Below are 18,744 nucleotides of genomic sequence, written 5' to 3'. Positions count from 1 at the left end.
TGGCAGGGTTGGCCTCGATTTTTATCACAGGCATGAGAGGGTTGGGCAAGGGGTTAAAATTTTAAAACTCAGAATCTCAGCTCCAGTCTGCTGCTGTTCATGGTCATCATAATATTAACAGTGGTGATTCAGGCCCTGGACGAGGCTGCTGCTAAAAGCAGGCGGGAGCTTGCTTAAGATACAGAAATCCCTGTTGTTACCATTGTCTTGACATTTTCGTCAGGGTACGTTGCCAACTTACAATAAACTTGCTCAGTATTGAGCTCCTGTATCTACTCCAAAATTAATGTGTCATTCACCTTGAAGTCAACTATCTGTTCAACATCATCTCCTGAATCCTTTCTCACTTTCGCTCACAGACTGCTCTTCCTGTCTGCCAGCATTCTTTTTCATTCCTTATTTGTCTGACAAGGGCAATTTTGCTTTGGGTTTTCAAACTTCAGGAAAGGGTTTTTTTTTTTAACTCCTCATACATATTTGGACATTTATTCTTCTTATGCAATCTACCATAGCAATTACATTCTATAATCTGTTATTGATTAACTGGGCCTGTGCAGTGACACTTCTGCTCCACTCATAGTAGCACTGCCAATATTGCATTAGTGTTCTGGTGGAGTTTTCTTTGCTTCTGATTCTCTGAAAATATTAACTGATTCCTGTGGGTCGAGAATTCTCTCTTGGTAGACAGGGTTTGATTTGATCATCTGAAAACCTGGTCACAATGCTATATTTATAGAGGCTGTCTGTGAGTGATCTGTACGCATAGTACTTAACCATCTTTCTCAAATATATTACACATTGCTCAGTACTTTCTTCTTGAGTTTATAACCTGTCAGATCTTCTGATTTGTGAACTATTCCATTATTACCTTCTGCTTCGAGTTATTGTCTCTTTCACCGAATGTAACTATTATACACCCCTATTGCTTCCTCACTTGTCGCATACAATTAAGTATTGGCCTGCACTGGTTTTGTGTCCAAAGTACACTGCTTACTTTAAAGAAACCAAAGCATTTTTTTCATTTTCTCCACAAAATTTTCCTCCAATCTCAAATGATCTGGGAGCTTCAGACCTTTAAGTCCTATATATTAATATAAGGCATATTCCAAGCTGGTGCAGGGAATCAGTGGGTGGGGGTGCGATTGTGTGGGGAAACCTGGAAGTAAACTGAGAAGAGTCACATCTGTGGTCTCAACTCAATTACATCGATTAATTTTGACTTCCGAATTTGACGTTTCAAGTTGCACACTTGCATAACACAATCTCAGCTGTATTTAAAGGGACAGTGTACAAATGGAAATTGGAGGTGTTCATGATGGATGGTGGGCATAGAGCAGGGGCAGCACACAGATTTAATGAAACATCGTTAGAATTACTGCTGGGTGCAGTCAGGAGCAGGACGGACTTACTTTTCCCCAGCAATGAGGGGAAGAAACCTCCAGCTCTCTCCCAGGGTTGGATGTGGCTGAGGAGGCAAGGACCATGGTGCCTAGGTCTTAGATGCAATGTTGAAAGCTGTTTAAATGTCAGGAAAAATGAGCACATTTGTTGATTTAACTACATCCTGAGTTTTAAATGCTGCCCCCTATCACTTTATCTTATTAAATTTTCTCCATTACATTACTCCTCACTCCCACTCGGCTCTCAGCAGCATCCAACCTCCACTTTCAATGCAGTTCATCACCTATCCATTTATCCATCCACCATAGCCACTCACCCAAATCCTTATGCAATGTGATGCATGTATCTCCTAGTCACCCTCCCCAAATGCACTGCATCCCTCGGCTAATTACCTCACCTTCAATTCACAGATCTGTTTTTTTTAGTCCCTGTAAAGGAGGGAGGGGGAGAGGACTGGAGACCACCACAAATAGTCCAGCTCACAGATGCAAAGAAGGTTGCCCTAGTGAGAAGTGGCACATCTGCATCCCTCTCAGTTGGTGACGGAGGGACCTGCAGCTTGCAGACAGCTGATGACAGAATTACAAATATCTCTGAAACACGTGTTCTGATTTTATTTCATCAATGAATCATGGAGTCATTTACAACATAGGAGAAGGCCATTCGGCCCATCAAATCCATGCTGGCACTCCACAGAGCAATCCAGTCAGTCCCACTCTTCTGCCCAATTCCTGTAGCCCTGCAGGTTTATTTCCTTCAAGTGCCCATCTAATTTCCTTTTGAAGTCACTGATTGCCTTTGATTCCAACACCCTCATGGGCAGTGAGTTCCAGGTCATTACCACTCGCTGCGTAAAAAGGTTCTTTGTTACATTCCCTCACCCCACACTGCCGCCCACCACCACCTCCACCCCACCCCCCCCCGCCACCTCCACCCCCCACCCCCGCATCTCCTGTGCAAATCTTTCAATCTGTGTCCCCTAGTCCTTGTACCATCAGTTAATGGGAACAGTCTTGCCTTGTCTAACTTATCTAAGCATGTCATAATCTTGTACACCTCTATCAAATCTCCCCTCAATCTCCTTTCCTCCTTTGAACTATGACAAGACTGAGTATAGTGATTTTCAAGTTTGTGACTTTGCTACAACTAAAGAACATCCAATGTTCCCTCTATTCTTTTTTTCCAAGTGTGCGGGTGATTCTTGATGTGCACAGCTCCTTTAAATTTTTTTGGGCAAGTGCGCACACATAGGGGCAAACCTGTGCGCAGCCACGTGACCAAACAACTTAGAAGGAGCATTGATCATATCTCTTTATTTTGTTTATCAGGGTCTACATGCATCCAAATGTCACAGGACATCAATGAGGAAGATTCTTCTGAGGACCTCATTCCTTCTGAGGAGGCACCAAGCCATGCACGAAGACAAATATTCGCACTTTGGTGGGTCCACTTAGCTAGTTAGTTCTGTTTCCACCTGGTGATTTAAACCTCACAAGTGAGCATGAGCAGACACTGGTGTGGAGAGGTCATGTTGGGATGTGTGAACCTCTCCAAGCTCTGCTCAGCTAGACACAGATGCTGAATCCAGGGGACATTGTTGAGAAGGAGAATGTTAGAGATGCATCAGCAACACAACTAGGTACTGACAGATGTGCCATGCACACTGTCCACAATAGTGGGGAGGATGTAACAGTTGAACTCAAACACTAATGGACAGATGATGCAGGCTATTGCAAGAATGTCTACAGTGGAGAGATAGGCTGTCTCCATGGAAGGCACTCAAATAAGTCCATGCAAGCCATGACTATGGCCATGTAGACTTTAGATGCCAACTTGTTTCCTGTTTTAAACAGAATGACAGATACCTTATACATGGCCTTGCAACATGGAGTCATGTATTGATGTTCATCCTGAAACAAGTGAAAGGGCGAGTTGACACTTGGAATGCAACAATGGAAGTGATAATAATCAATAAATGTTATGTAGCTTTATAAAAAAAGGAAACCTAACAATACAACATTTTGTCAAACACCCCTGTGCATATCCCTGGTGAATAACAATTTCTCCCCCCTGGGGGTTACCATTGATCAGAAACTGAACTGGAGTAGCCATATAAAAACATTGGCTACAAGAGCAGGTCAGAAGCTGGGAATGCTGTGGTGAGTAACTCACCTCTTGACTCCCCAAAGCCTGTCCACCATCTACAAGGCACAAGTCAGGAGTGTGATGGAATACTCTCCACTTGCCTGGATGGGTGCAGCTCCAACAACACTCAAGAAGCTCGACATTATCCAGGACAAAGCAGCCTGCTTGATTGGCACCCCATTCAAAAACATTCACTCCCTCCACCACTGCCACACAGTGGCAGCAGTGTGTACCATCTACAAGATGCACTGCAACAACGCACCAAGGCTCCTTAGACAGCATCTTCCAAACCCATGACCTCTACCACCTAAAAGGACAAGGGCAGCAGATGCATGGGAACACCACCACCTGCAAGTTCCCTTCCAAACCACACACCATCCTGACTTGGAACTATATCGCCTTCCTTCACTGTCACTGGGTCAAAATCCTGGAACTCCCTTCCTAACAGCACTGTGGGTGTACCTACTCCACATGGACTGCAGCAGTTCAAGAAGGCAGCTCACCACCACCTTCTCAAGGGCAATTAGGGATGGGCAAGAAATGCTGGCCCACCCACGACGCCCACATCCCAGAAACGAATATTAAAAAAATGTCACTGACCTCCACCAAGCTGGTCTGCAGCAACATGGTAGGACTGATATGGCGCTGGCCCAGGAGAAGAATGATGTTGAAAGGGGGCACTGAAATGGTAACTCTATTCAAATCACTCCCATTTCTCACCTGTTCCCTACCACTATCCCTCAGCCAATTTCTCTGCTCTCCTGATGCCTGAGTTTGCCCCTGCACAGGTATAGTCTTTGGTGGGGTCCTCTGGGGTGCCAAAGCCCAGACAGCATAAACCAAAAACATCTCAACAGTCAGGACAGGGATCTGATCAGCCTGCCTCCACCTCTGCTGAAAGCACATCACGTTGAAGCAGTAGAAAGCATAAGTTGAAGAAATTGTAATTCACCAGGGATATGCACAGTGGTGTTTGACAAAATGTTGTATTGTTAGGTTTCCTTTTTTTATAAAGCTACATAACAGTTATTGATTATCATCACTTCCATTCTTGCATTCAAAGTGTCACCTCACCCTTTCACTTGTTTCAGGATGAACATCAGTACATGACCATATCCACTGGGCAGAGGTGCCATGGATGGATGAATTGTTTAGTGCAAAGGGATGGGGGGATATTCCTGAAGGTTGGAGCAGACCATAGGATTTTGTTTCTTCTGTTTTACAGGTGAACCTAGGTGATATTAGGGCATCCTTAGAATCCAGGGCAGCAATGTAAGCAGATAATCTCACGATCGGTGACCCATCTTCCTGCTTAGTTTAGAGATACAGCACTGAAACAGGCCCTTCGGCCCACCGAGTCTGTGCCGACCATCAACCACCCATTTATACTAATCCTACACTAATTCTATATTCCTACCACATCCCCACCTATCCCTATATTTCCCTACCACCTCCCTATACTAGGGGCAATTTATAATGGCCAATTAACCTATCAACCTGCAAGTCTTTGGCATGTGGGAGGAAACCGGAGCACCCGGAGGAAACCCACGCAGACACAGGGAGAACTTGCAAACTCCACACAGGCAGTACCCAGAATTGAACCCGGGTCGCTGGAGCTGTGAGGCTGCGGTGCTAACCACTGCGCCACTGTGCCGCCCCGTGCTCTTTGTTCACTTCTTCCAAAAATGATTGATGAGCCCTTGCACTTTCCTCCACCTGCAATCTTCTCTTCTATACAACATTGTGCAGGACAGAGCACACCACTATCATCCTGGATACCCTAGCTAGTGAGGATTGAAGGGCACCTCTGGATCTCCCCTTGATGTTCAATGGCATTACCGTCGCTGAATCCAACACTATTAATGTCCTGGGGTTTACCATTGACCAGAAACTGAACTGGACCAGCCACATAAACACTGTGGTTACAAGAGCAGGTCAGAGACTGGGAATCCTGCAGCGAGAAACTCACCTCCTGACTCCCCAAAGCCTGTCCACCATCTACAAGGCAGAAGTCAGAAGTGTGATGGAATACTCTCCACTTGCTTGGATGGGTGCAGCACCAACAACATTCAAAAAGCTCGACACCATCCAGGACAAAACAGCCCACTTGATTGGCACCCCATCCACCACCTTCAACATTAATTCCCTTCACCACCAACACACAGTGGCAGCAGTGTGTACCATCTACAAGATGCACTGCAGCAACTCACCAAGGCTCCTTAGACAGCACCTTCCAAGCCCGCGACCTCTACCACCTAGAAGGACAAGGGCAGCAGATGCATGAGAACACCACCATCTGCAAGTTCCCGTCCAAACCACGCACCATCCTAGCTTGGAACTATATCGCCATTCCTTCACTGTCGCTGAGTCAAAATCCTGGAACTCCCTTCCTAACAGCACTGTTGGTGTACCTATACCCCAAGGACTGCAGCAGTTCAACAAGGCTGTTCACTATCACCTTCTGAAGGGCAATTAGGGATGGGTAATAAAAGTTGGCCTAGCCAGTGATGCCCACATCCCAGGAATGAATGATAAAAAAAATTATGTAGGCACCTGAAGTGCAACTTCAATTCAATAGCTTGCTCGATGACAGGCCTGGTGGTCATGCCTTTATCATTGTGGCTCATTGATGAGATTTCTCACATGTGGCCTGAGCTAAGTTTGAAGGGGTAGCCCTTGTTCCCAATGAGCCGGCCCTGAAGTCTGCTTCTTGGAATGAAAAGTTATGGAATGTTGGACTGCCTCAGTATGAAGACATCATTACAGCTCCCAGCAAATCTGGCACACACCAGCATGAACCTCTTTTTGTATTTACACAGACCAGCTGTGCATCGATAGATAAATACCCCTTCCAATTTATAAAACTCCTGGTTCCTGTGGCAGTGCTCGGATTGTCATATGTGCAGTTGATGGCACCCAGCCAGAAACGCAAGTCTGAGTGACACTCATTCTGGTTGTTATCATCAATGGAAATTTACATAATTGTTGGCCCTGGATAACAATCAGTCAATGCATTTATGCATTTTGTGCAACCAGCTGGGAGATCCTGGAAAATCTCCAGCAGCACCCTGGAATGATCAGGAGGCAAAAAAAGTTGATGCAGTGGTAACTTTCACAGCCATTGGTAATGCTTGGCAAGAAGGTCCAGCAGAGAGCAGGTCTTTTTGTAGGAGGTGTAGATGTCTGTCACCACCTGATGTGACAACCTGAGCCTCTGGACACACTGCTCTTTCGAGAGATCAAGGAAATTGAGCCTCTGTCTGTAAACTGTGACATGGGTAGTGCCTCCTGTAACCTCAGCCCCTTCCCCCTGTGCCTCTCCTTTCTGTGCATCTCTCCCCTGTGTATCTCTCCCCTGTGTACCTCTCCCCTGTGCCCCTCCCTGCTGTACCCATCCCTCCTGTGCACCTCTCCCCTGTGCACCTCTCCCCCATGCATCTCTTCCCTGTACACCTCCTCCCATGCACCTTTCTCCTGTGTACCTGTCCTCTGTGCACCTCCATCCTGTGCATGTACTGATTTTGCCTTAGCCCGTCATGCCTGCTATGGATGGTGATGTGCTGTCAAACACATTCAATGTGCCTCCCATTCTGTTCTTATAGTTTGAAAGGCTCCAAGGTTGAAAAAAGCTGCAAAAAAAAAAACAACTACTCCCTGTCAAACATTTGCCAGAGGGAACGGGGACACCATCTGCAAAAAGTGAGCTTTTATTCAGATGGAACAATGACAAATATAAATACCCACCTGTACTGCTGCTCAAACTCACCATTCATTTCCCTAGTTAATTTCCCAGACCCTGGGAAATACATGCTGCACAAATAAAATTTTGAAGCAAGTTAAAAACAATTTGCACAGACCTCATTAATGTATCCTAAAGATTTTAGTGGTGACACCAAGTCTGATTTCTCGCCAGCATCCAAACGCGCCCCCATTATACTCAAGTGGGTGTGTTGGAGCTCAGTTGCATTGCCAATTGAAAATTCAAAAATGTTAACACTCCCACCAGTTCCCAACCCACCCATTCTTGCTTAGAATTCCTCCCTTATTCTCTAATTGAGTTCTAAGTCTTGGGCTGGTGAGGGTGGGGGTGGGGGTGGGGGAGCAATTGTTGCTTTAACCTTGGACGGCTGGTGGAAAACAGGTGGGTGGACAATTAAAATGTTTCAGGCTATTCAGCTGCCAAAAGCTGTCTGGATTTCCAATTCCATTTCCAATTTTAATGCATGTTTCTGGGCAGGTGGTTAAGCAGGGTCCTAAGTCACATATGCTATTCCGGATTCGATGATGTCATAGAACTGTAAAAGCAAATCTAACCTTGGACTGAGCTGGGAAGCAGCTGCTGTTTTCCTACCACATGAAGATCAGCATGGGAGAGTCAGGAAGCTGAAAAGCCTCTCCAGGCAAGTTTGTTTACTTTCCAGGTGGGGCCATGAGTTGTAGGAGTTGTCCTCTGGGCTCCACACTACCCCGCACCACCCTGCCCCGCAAAGTTTTAAAATTTCTGCTTCCTCGTCTGAGCATATTGGAGCCAAAAGTCAACAGGGTTGGGGATGAGCAATGGGAGGGTCATATCCTGGTGTAAGTGCCAGGATTTGCCTGCCCAGTGTCTCAGCCACTACCTCCAGCAACGTCTATGGCATCAGAAGGAGGTCCTTTATTTGCATGGCAATGGTGAGTTTCATGCCATTAGGGGTATATCTATGATTCCCACCTATTTCCACAGGCTGGTTCTGCTGGTTTCCCCTCCTGACAAAAAGCATTGCGAAGTTCCTCATTGGGCACCTTTGTGATGGGGCCAAAAGTTTAAGAAAAAAACTCATGTTCCCTTCAGAGTTCAAGCCTGAGAACTGCCTTGTACTCCGGGTCTCACCATGTGCACCACCGTCATTGGTACATTGGGCTCCAGTGAGGCCAGAAGCATGGAATTCCCAGTGTTGGGACTCACAACTTTTGGCCCTGCTCCTTACTACTTCATTGGGCTTCCACAAGACCCGTCGAATCCCCGGAGTTTTAGTGAAGTGCACCACAAATGTTATGGATGTTCACTCCAAAGTGTCTGCATATCAAGCCCAATTCTGACCACAATAAACAACTATAACGTATCATTCCACCTATCATGTATTTCATGTATTAAATCTCCAGAGGGAAGGATCTGCAGAGTTCATTCTATTTTTCAAGGATAATAACAAAATCAAAAGTCAAATACAGATGAGTAGGTTATTTACCCCATTTTAGCTTATCCACCCAGCGTAAAGAAAAATTTATGTTTCCCCTTTACATCATCAATTGCATGTTGAATAACTCATATCTCCCTTCAGCTGCCAGGCTTCCTGAATACTGGGAAACCCATGTAGGAGGTGTTAAATTCAAATTGTTGCCGAAGTATCAGGATTGTATCCTTATTTGCATATTATAATCACTGTCCCACCTCTCCAGAGCGGGCTACTCGGATGACCTGATATCCGCTGTGGTTATAATGGAAGCAGGTGCATTTGCGACAGGCTGGGGTTGAGGTTCACAAATGTATTGATTTAACCACTCCTCCCCCAACTGTTATAAAAGCATTAAAACTCCCCCCAGTGTGTCACATCAAATCAGGAATTTACCATTCAATATCCAGTCATGCAATTGTTTGACCCAGCGGCCAAAACAGTAAGAAATTTTATTGTAGGGACTGGATACTGGGTCTGTATGCACTTCTCCTATCTTCTAGAAGGTAAATATAGGTTCCATGGAAGCAGAGACACCAAAAACTAGAATGGAGAATAAGGAAATGGCAGAGACATTAAAAAAGATGCTTTGTATCTGTCTTCACAGTAGAAGACACAAAAAACATTCCGGAAATAGTAGGGAACCAAGTGTCTAGTGTGAAAGAGGAATGTGAAAAGTTACTAGTAGTAAAGAGAAATTAATGGAACTAAAAGCTAACAAATCCCCTGGGTCTGATGAGTTGGTTACAGCAATAAGTTGGTTACAGCGATAGTGGATGCATTCATTTTGATCTTCCAGAATTCCCTGGATTTTAGAATGGCCCTTGTGGATTAGAAGTTAGCAAACATAACCCTGCTATTCAAGAAAGGAGGGAGAGAGAAAATAGGGAACTATAGGCCAGTTAGCCTGACATCAGTAATAGAGAAAATGCTGGAATCTATTATTAGGAACGTAGTAACAGGTCACTTCAAAATCACAACATGATTAGGCAGAGTCAACACAGATTTATGAAAGGGAAATTGCGTTTGACAAATTTTGGACTTTTTTGAGGTTGTAACTGGTAGGGTAGAAAAGGGGAACTAATGAATGCAATGTATTTGGATCTTCAAAAAATATTCGATAAGGTGCCACACAAGAGGTTATTACACAAAATTAGGTCTCAGGGATTGGGTGTAATATGGATTGAAGATTGGTTAAAGGACAGACGACAGAAAGTAGAAATAAATGGGTCATTTTCAGGTTGGCAGGCTGTAATGACTGGGGCACCACAAGTATCAGTATTTGGACCATAGCTATTTGCAATCTATGACTTAAATAAGGGGACTGAGTATAATGGTCCAGTTCACCAGGAATACTGTGTACTGTTTTGGTCTTCTTACTGAAGGAAATGTATACTTGTCCTTGAGGGAGTGCAACAAAGGTTCACTAGACAGGTTCCTGGAATGTGGGGTTGTTTTATGAGAAGAATTGAGTGGACTAGGCCTATAATCCCTCGAGTTTAGAAGAATGAAGGGTGATATCATTGAAATGTATAAAATACTTAAGGGCTGAACATGGAAGATAGAAAACTTTATCAACTTTGCTTCCAATTTCCACCCTTCTCTCACCTTTACATGGTCCATCTCTGACACTTCCCTTCCCTTCCTCGACTTCTCTGTCTCCATCTCTGGGGATAGGTTGTCTACCAATATCCATTATAAGCCCACTGACTCCCACAGCTACCTCGACTACACTTCTTCACACCCTACCTCCTGTAAGGACTCCATTCCATTCTCCCAGTTTCTCCGTCTCCGACGCATCTGCTCTGATGATGCTACCTTCCATGACGGTGCTTCTGATATGACCTCCTTTTTCCTCAACCGAGGATTTCCCCCCACTGTGGTTGACAGGGCCCTCAACCGTGTCCGACCCATTCCCCGCACCTCTACCCTCACCCCTTCCCCTCCCTCCCAGAACCGTGACAGGGTTCCCCTTGTCCTCACTTTTCATCCCACCAGCCTCCATATCCAAAGGATCATCCTCCGCCATTTTCGCCACCTCCAGCGTGATGCCACTACCAGTCGCATCTTCCCCTCCCTTCCCCTGTCAGCATTCCGAAGGGATCGTTCCCTCCGCGACACCCTGGTCCACTCCTCCATTACCCCCACCACCTCGTCCCCGTCCCAGGGCACCTTCCCTTGCAATCGCTGGAGGTGTAATACCTGCCCATTTACCTCCTCTCTCCTCACTATCCCAGGCCCCAAACACTCCTTTCAGGTGAAGCAGCGATTTACTTGTACTTCTTTCAATGTAGTATACTGTATTCGCTGCTCACAGTGTGGTCTCCTCTACATTGGGGAGACCAAGCGCAGACTGGGTGACCGCTTTGCGGAACATCTCCGCTCAGTCCGCAAGCAGGACCCTGAGCTTCCGGTTGCTTGCCATTTCAACACTCCCCCCTGCTCTCATGCTCACATCTCTGTCCTGGGATTGCTGCAGTGTTCCAGTGAACATCAACGCAAGCTCGAGGAACAGCATCTCATCTACCGATTAGGCACACTACAGCCTGCCGGACTGAACATTGAGTTCAATAATTTCAGAGCATGACAGCCCCCCACTTTACTTTCATTTTTAGTCATTTTTAGTTATTTTTTCTTCCTTTTTTTTTACATTCCTTTTTACATTTTTTACAATCTTTTTTTGCATTTATTTCATTTCATCTTAGTTTGTTCAGTTTGCTTACCCACTGTTTTTTTCAGGTTGTTTTTCTTCAGGTTTGCACTTGCTGCTGTTCAATATTCAGTATATTCACACCTAATCTGTACTAATGCTTTGTCTTTCAACACAGCATTAACATATTGTTTGCCTTTGCTCCGTGACCTTTTGGTCAGCTATGTGGCCTGGTCCAATCTGCACCTTCTCCTTTGTTATCTCTTGCCCAACCCCCACCTCACTTGTTTATAATCTGTGACTTTTCTAATATTTGTCAGTTCCGAAGAAGGGTCACTGACCTGAAACGTTAACTCTGCTTCTCTTTCCACAGATGCTGCCAGACCTGCTGAGTGAATCCAGCATTTCTTGTTTTTGTTTCAGATTTCCAGCATCCGCAGTATTTTGCTTTTATGGAAGATATTTCCCCTAGCTCGGTGTCTAGAACTAGGGGTCACAGTTTTCGACTGAGGGGTTGGCCATTTAGGACTGGAATGAGGAGAAATTTCTTCAGTCAAAGACTTGTAAGTCTTCGGAATTCTCTACCCCAGAGTGCTGTGGATGCTCAGCCAGTGAGTCTATTCAAGACAGCGATCGATACGTTTTTGGTTACCAAGGGAATCAAGGATTTGGGGGTGGTGTGGGAAGATGGAGTTGAGGTGGAACATCAGCCATGATCTTATTGAATGGTGGAGTAGGTTAGAAGGGCCAAATGGCCCACTCCTGCTCCTATTTCTTATGTTGTTATTTTCTTATATGATTTCCGTGCTGAAACCACTTTTGCAACAGGAGTACACATTTAAATAAGGAAGATTTTCTCTTCAGTTCTTGTACCATTTAACATATGATTCTATTTGAACACTCCCCACAGCAAAAATACAAAGTAACCTGCACTTCATTTCTTTTTATTCCCCATTTTCGAGTCTGTGTCCCTCATTACTAAGCCTGGTATTAACTGGTATGATTTTCACAGCATTACTATCAGTACTGATGGGCAGGTGGATTAATGTACAATTTTATCTGTAAAAATAATTATAATTGATTATACTAGGGTTTTGGGAAGGGACAAGTCAGAGACTCCTACTCTTCATTGAGGTCATTGACAATTATAGATGGCTGCAGATTAGTCTTTTGTTTTCCAATGTATTTACAAATGGGGCTTGTTTATGTGACTTGATGATGCCCACTTCAGAATCGACCATCAGAATGGAAAGTACATTGTAATTAATTACAGAATATATTTATTTGTTGTAATACCTAGACACCAACCATCACCTTATAACCACCATTTCAAAAACTGGGGCCAGAATATTTTTTCCAATGTTGCTAATCACTTTTTTTACTACATTATGATGCAGTTCCTGGTTAGTGTCACTATTAGCATTTTGTTAATTCATGATAATGAGTCAATGTATTGCTGTAAACACCACAGTTACTAGTTTATGAACCAATTTAAATGTGTTAACAGCCTGACTGTGTACAGAATTAAGGCTGCATTTTTATGGTGATAATCAGTGATGCAGCATTTTGAAGCTATAGGCCCATTGAAAGCCCAAAATAGCAGAATTCTTTCTGCTTGTGAAACAGAAAAGGCAGTGAAGCATAATCCCTCAGATTCCACAGGCAGAATAACATTTAATAGACTGGTTAGAAACTCACTGTTATAACAGATTTAAGTTTGACAGTTAGAAGCTTTAAGATGTGTACTAAGAATTTAAAGAAGTATCTGGAGTTATGGCTAGCTATGCCATGGGTGCAGCAGTTTGTGGTTATGTTACTGGACTAATAGTCTAGAGACATTAGCTAATAATCAAGAAGCTGTGAGTTCATGTCAATTTATAAATTTGAATTCAGCATTTTTGCCAAAAAAAACCAACTAAATAATCAAGGACACAGAAAAGGGGACTTCAATGTCCACCACCAAGAGTGGCTTGGTAGTACCATAAGGACATAGCTGCAAGTCTGGGTTTGAGGCAGGTGGTGAGAAAACCAGGTCGAGGGATTAACCGACTTGGTATCGTCTTCACCAATCTACCTGAAGTAAATACATCTGTTCATGACAGAATTGATAGGAGTGACCACTACACTGTCCTTGTGGAGAATGCCCTCCATCGTGCTGTATGGAACTACCACCGTGTTAAATGAGATAGATGCCAAGTATGGACTGAACAGATGTGACTGAACAGAACCACAGCAATGCATAGGCATTTTCACACTGGTGCCTGTTTAGGAGGTCATTGTCTATGAGTTAGCTTCTAGCATTTTCACTGCCAAGTCTGGCTTCTTTATCAAGGCAGTAGAAATGCAGACCCACAAAAAAACGGAGTGTTGAATTTGCAGGAAGGTTGATGCCATTTTCCCAGGGTTTCTGTGGCTCTTCCACCACAGTTACAGTGACCAATTAAGTGAACTCCAACAGAAATTTACCCTGGTGCAAAGATTCTGTTCCATGAATAAGGCAGCTGGATTTAAACATAGAAAGATAGAAAATAGGAGCAGGAGTAGGCCATTCGGCCCTTCGGGCCTGCTTCGCCATTCAAAACAGATCATGGCTGATCGTCTAATTCAATACCCTGTTCCCGCTTTCTCCCCATATCCCTTGATCCCTTTGGCATTAAGAAATATATCTATCTCTTAAAACTGAGATTTGGCTCAAGGATATCAATCTCCTGGATCTGAATTAAATGGGTATCAATCTTAGCTTCACTGCAACTGTAAAATATTAATCAGCTTGTCAAAATGTAATTTTCCTGGATAAGGACATTTTCAAACTAATTGTATTGTTTTCACTACCTTGATTGACATTTTAACTTCTGAAATATTAAAAAAAGCAATTTGTCTTTACATTAAGCTTTCAGCCAGTGACAATGAGCTAAAGGCAGTGTTCAAATGCTGATAAAACTGAGCAGCATCTTAGAACCTAGCAGTGGCACAGACCATTCAGTAAGGTTTCACTCTGTATACTGTAGAACAAGGCTTATATCAAATAAAATAACAAGTTAGAAAGGTGCTCATTTTCACACATAATTAATGTCTCTTTGAAAGTTTCGGATTTTATTCATATTATTTGCAAACAAACAGAATACTTCTTTTAATCGAAATCCACCTCAGTTTAATGCTTTTTATTTAACTGTGAACTTAAAAAAACTTTGAAATATACTATACCTTCCTGATATCTATGGATCACTTTGATACTGAGCAATACATTTACCATTATCCATTAAGGAGCCCCAAAATATATTTTAACCAATGATGGTCGAATGGAGGTATCTGACCTGCTGGTCTACATCTACCCAGCTTGGGGGTGTAACAGGAAGCATCCATTAGAAATCTAAAACTGAGTATGTCTCCATGCTCTATAGAAATCTCAGCAATCATGTGGGGAGATCAGCAGTAGTTCTTTACACAGAAGTCTGCTATCTAGTGATAGATGGGAGGGGGTTGTTACCTGATGCTCTGAAGGTGATTAGATGTCTATTTTATCAGAGTTATCTGGGGAGAATGTATTATGTCCTTTGGTGGACCAGTGAAACCATTATCAAGATTATAATTTGTTTTCCAACTTTACAAATACTTGAAGCTTCACGCAGAGGAACTCACCCCAAGTGTAAACTTGTATCCTAGTTGAGGCATGAGTGCTGCATTGTTGGATTGTGAATCAAATTTCCATTCAATATTAATTTCCATCTCTTTGCTTTCGGAGTTTGAGCTTAAAGTACCAAAAGTGTTTCTTTTTTATTGCTAAAATCAGACATGCATTTCTGTGACAAGTTAAGTATAGTTAGAAATGCTGTGAAATTTTAAAACTCAACATGAATTGAACAGCTCTTATTAATCACTCCTACTCAAGTACCATAATAAATGAAGATTGTTGCTCCTAAGGATATATTTGAAACAGATAATAAAGAATAGCTCAACAAATCTCGACATTTTCAATCTTGGTCAGAATGGAGTAGTGAAATATTAATCAGCTTGTAAAAGTTTGATTTTCCTCAATAAGAAAAGATCCAATACAATTGTGAGAAATGGCACCTTTTCACTGCATAACAGATATTTTAATTTTTAAAATAAATGGTCAATCTAGCCATATACTTCAGCCATTCAAAAGAGCTAAAGTCAATATTGCAAATGAAAAGAAATTTTCTGTCTAACGTACAAACATACATATGAACATACGAATTAGGAGCAGGAGTAGGCCACTGGGCCCTTCGAACCTGCTCCATCATTCAATAAGTTCATAAGAAATGCTGGAACCACTCAGCAGGTCTGGCAGCATCTGTGGAAAGAGAAGCAGAGTTAACGTTTTGGGTCAGTGACCCTTCATCAGTTCCGATGAAGGGTTACTGACCTGAAACGTTAACTCTGCTTCTCTTTCCACAGATGCTGCCAGACCTGCTAAGTGGTTCCAGCATTTCTTGTTTTTATTTCAGATTTCCAGCATCTGCAGTATTTTGCTTTTATTCAATAAGTTCATGGCTGAACTGATTGCGCCTCATTTCCACCTACCCACGATAACCTTCCACCCCTTGCTTATCAAGAATCTATCTACCTCTGCCTTAAAGATATTCAAAGACTCTGCTTCCACCACCTTTTGAGGAAGAGAATTCCAAAGACTCACAACCCTCTGAGAGAAAGAATTTCTCCTCATCTCTGTCATAAATGGGCAACCCCTTATTTTTAAACAGTGACCTCTAGTTCTAGATTCTCCCACAAGGGGAAACATCCTTTCCACATCCACCCTGTCATGACCCTTCAGGACCTTATATGTTTCAATCAAGTCATCTCATACTCTTCTAAGCCTAGCCTGTCCAATTTTTCCTCATAAGACAGACCGTCCATTCCAGGTATTTGTCTAGTAAACCTTCTCTGTACTGCCTCCAACGCATTTACATCCTTCCTTAAATAGGAAGATCAGTACTGTACAGAGTACTCCAGATGTGATCTCACCAATGACCTGTATAGCTGAAGCATAACCTCCCTACTTTTGTATTCAATTCCCCGCATGATAAACAATAACATTCTATTAGCTTTGCTAATTACATGCAGTACCTGTATACTAACCCTTTGCGATTCATGCACTCGGACACCCAGATCCCTCTACATCTCAGAGCTCTGCAATCTCTCACCATTTAGATAATACTTCTTTTTTATTCTTCCTACCAAAGTGGACAATTTCCCACTTTCCCACATTATACTCCATTTGCCAGGTCTTTGCCCACTCACTTAACCCATCTATATCCCTTTGTAGCCTCCTTACGTCCTCTTCACAAGTTACTTTCCTACCCATCTTTCATGTCATTAACAAATTTAGCAACCATACCTTCAGTCCCTTCATCTAAGTTATTGATATAAATTGTAAAAAGTTGAGGCCCCAGCACAGATCCCTGTGGCACACAAAGAACAAAGAACAAAGAAAATTACAGCACAGGAACAGGCCCTTCGGCCCTCCAAGCCTGCGCCGATCCAGATCCTCTATCTAAACACCACTCGTTACATCTTGCCAACCAGAAAATGACCCACTTGTGCTTACTCTCTGTTTCCTGTTTGTTAGCCAATCTTCTATCCATGCCAATATGTTAACCCCTACACCATGAGCTTTTATTTTCTGCAATAACCTTTGATGTGGCACCTTACCAAATGCCTTCTTGAAATCTAAATACAATACATCTGCTGGTTCTCCTTCATCCACAGCACATGTAACACCCTCAAAGAACTCCAATAAATTGGTTAAACATGATTTCCTTTTCACAAATCCATGTTGACTCTGCCTGATTACCTTGAATTTTTCTAAATGCCCTGCTATAACGTCTTTAATAATAGCTTCTAACATTTTCCCTAAGACAGATGTTAAGCTAACTAGCTTGTAGTTTCCTGCTTTCTGTCTCCCTCCCTTTTTGAATAAAGGAGTTACATTCGCTATTTTCCAATCTAACGGAACCTTGCCCGAATCTAGGGAATTTTGGAAAATTAAAACTAACGCATCAACTATCTTCAACAACACTCAAGAAGCTCGACATCATGCAGGATAAAGCAGCCCGCTTGATTGTCACCCCATCCACCACCTTCAACATTCACTCCCTGCACCACCGAAGCATAGTGGCAGCAGTGTCTACCATCTACGAGATGTACTGCAGCAACTCACTAGATTGGCTAGCTGTACCGATCTAACATCTGAGCTGTCAGCTGCACAGCTTTTTAAATAGATCATTTGATTGCGAGACTGTGGCAGTCATCATGGATTCGGTTTATGTAATAAAACTTTATGGAACAGCAAGTCAAGCAGTCTTTCTTTTGGGCCTCCTTATCGCGAGAGACAATGGATATGCGCCTGGAGGTGGTCAGTGGTTTGTGAAGCAGCGCCTGGAGTGGCTATAAAGGCCAATTCTGGAGTGACAGGCTCTTCCACAGGTGCTGCAGAGAAATTTGTTTGTCGGGGCTGTTGCACAGTTGGCTCTCCCCTTGCGCCTCTGTCTTTTTTCCTGCCAACTACTAAGTCTCTTCGACTCGCCACAATTTAGCCCTGTCTTTATGGCTGCCCGCCAGCTCTGGCGAATACTGGCAACTGACTCCCACGACTTGTGATCAATGTCACACGATTTCATGTCGCGTTTGCAGACGTCTTTATAGCGGAGACATGGACGGCCGGTGGGTCTGATACCAGTGGTGAGCTCGCTGTACAATGTGTCTTTGGGGATCCTGCCATCTTCCATGCGGCTCACACGGCCAAGCCAAGCAGTAGGAAATAGTTATCCCAATGTGCATTTACATTTAGATGTAATAGGATTCTAATGCTATTAAATGCACTGGCTGCCATTCCATGCTGTGATAGGGTGAACCCTGCTTTATTTTTAGCTACAAAAACTTTACTGAATCTTGTTGGATCAGTGTACAGTACATTCTAAATTGCATACTGAATTCCCTTTTGCATTGCATATCTGGCTTGCATACCTGATCCTCAAAGCAGGCAAAGACTCCATTCCTGGAAATCAAAATAAAATGGATCACAATATTCCACCCACAGTCAAATAAAGTGGAAACAGGCTCTACCAAAAACAGTGCGTATTTTTCCTGACAACAGCACTATTTCATCCAGAAATGCAGGAAATACAACAACAATAACTGCTTGCATTTTGTATCACAGCTTTTATGTCATGAAAAAAGCCTCATCGTGCTTCACAAACTGGAACAGAAGCAGAATTGATGATATACCATGGAGTTAGACATCAGCAACAGTGATTGAAAGTTTGGTTGAAAATGTGGGTTTTGTGAAGGATTTTTAAATGGGAAGAGAGAAGTGGA

The sequence above is a fragment of the Heterodontus francisci genome, chromosome 3 (genome assembly GCF_036365525.1).
Source record: "Heterodontus francisci isolate sHetFra1 chromosome 3, sHetFra1.hap1, whole genome shotgun sequence".
Taxonomy (NCBI): domain Eukaryota; kingdom Metazoa; phylum Chordata; class Chondrichthyes; order Heterodontiformes; family Heterodontidae; genus Heterodontus; species Heterodontus francisci.
Note: the sequence above shows the minus strand (reverse complement) of the source record.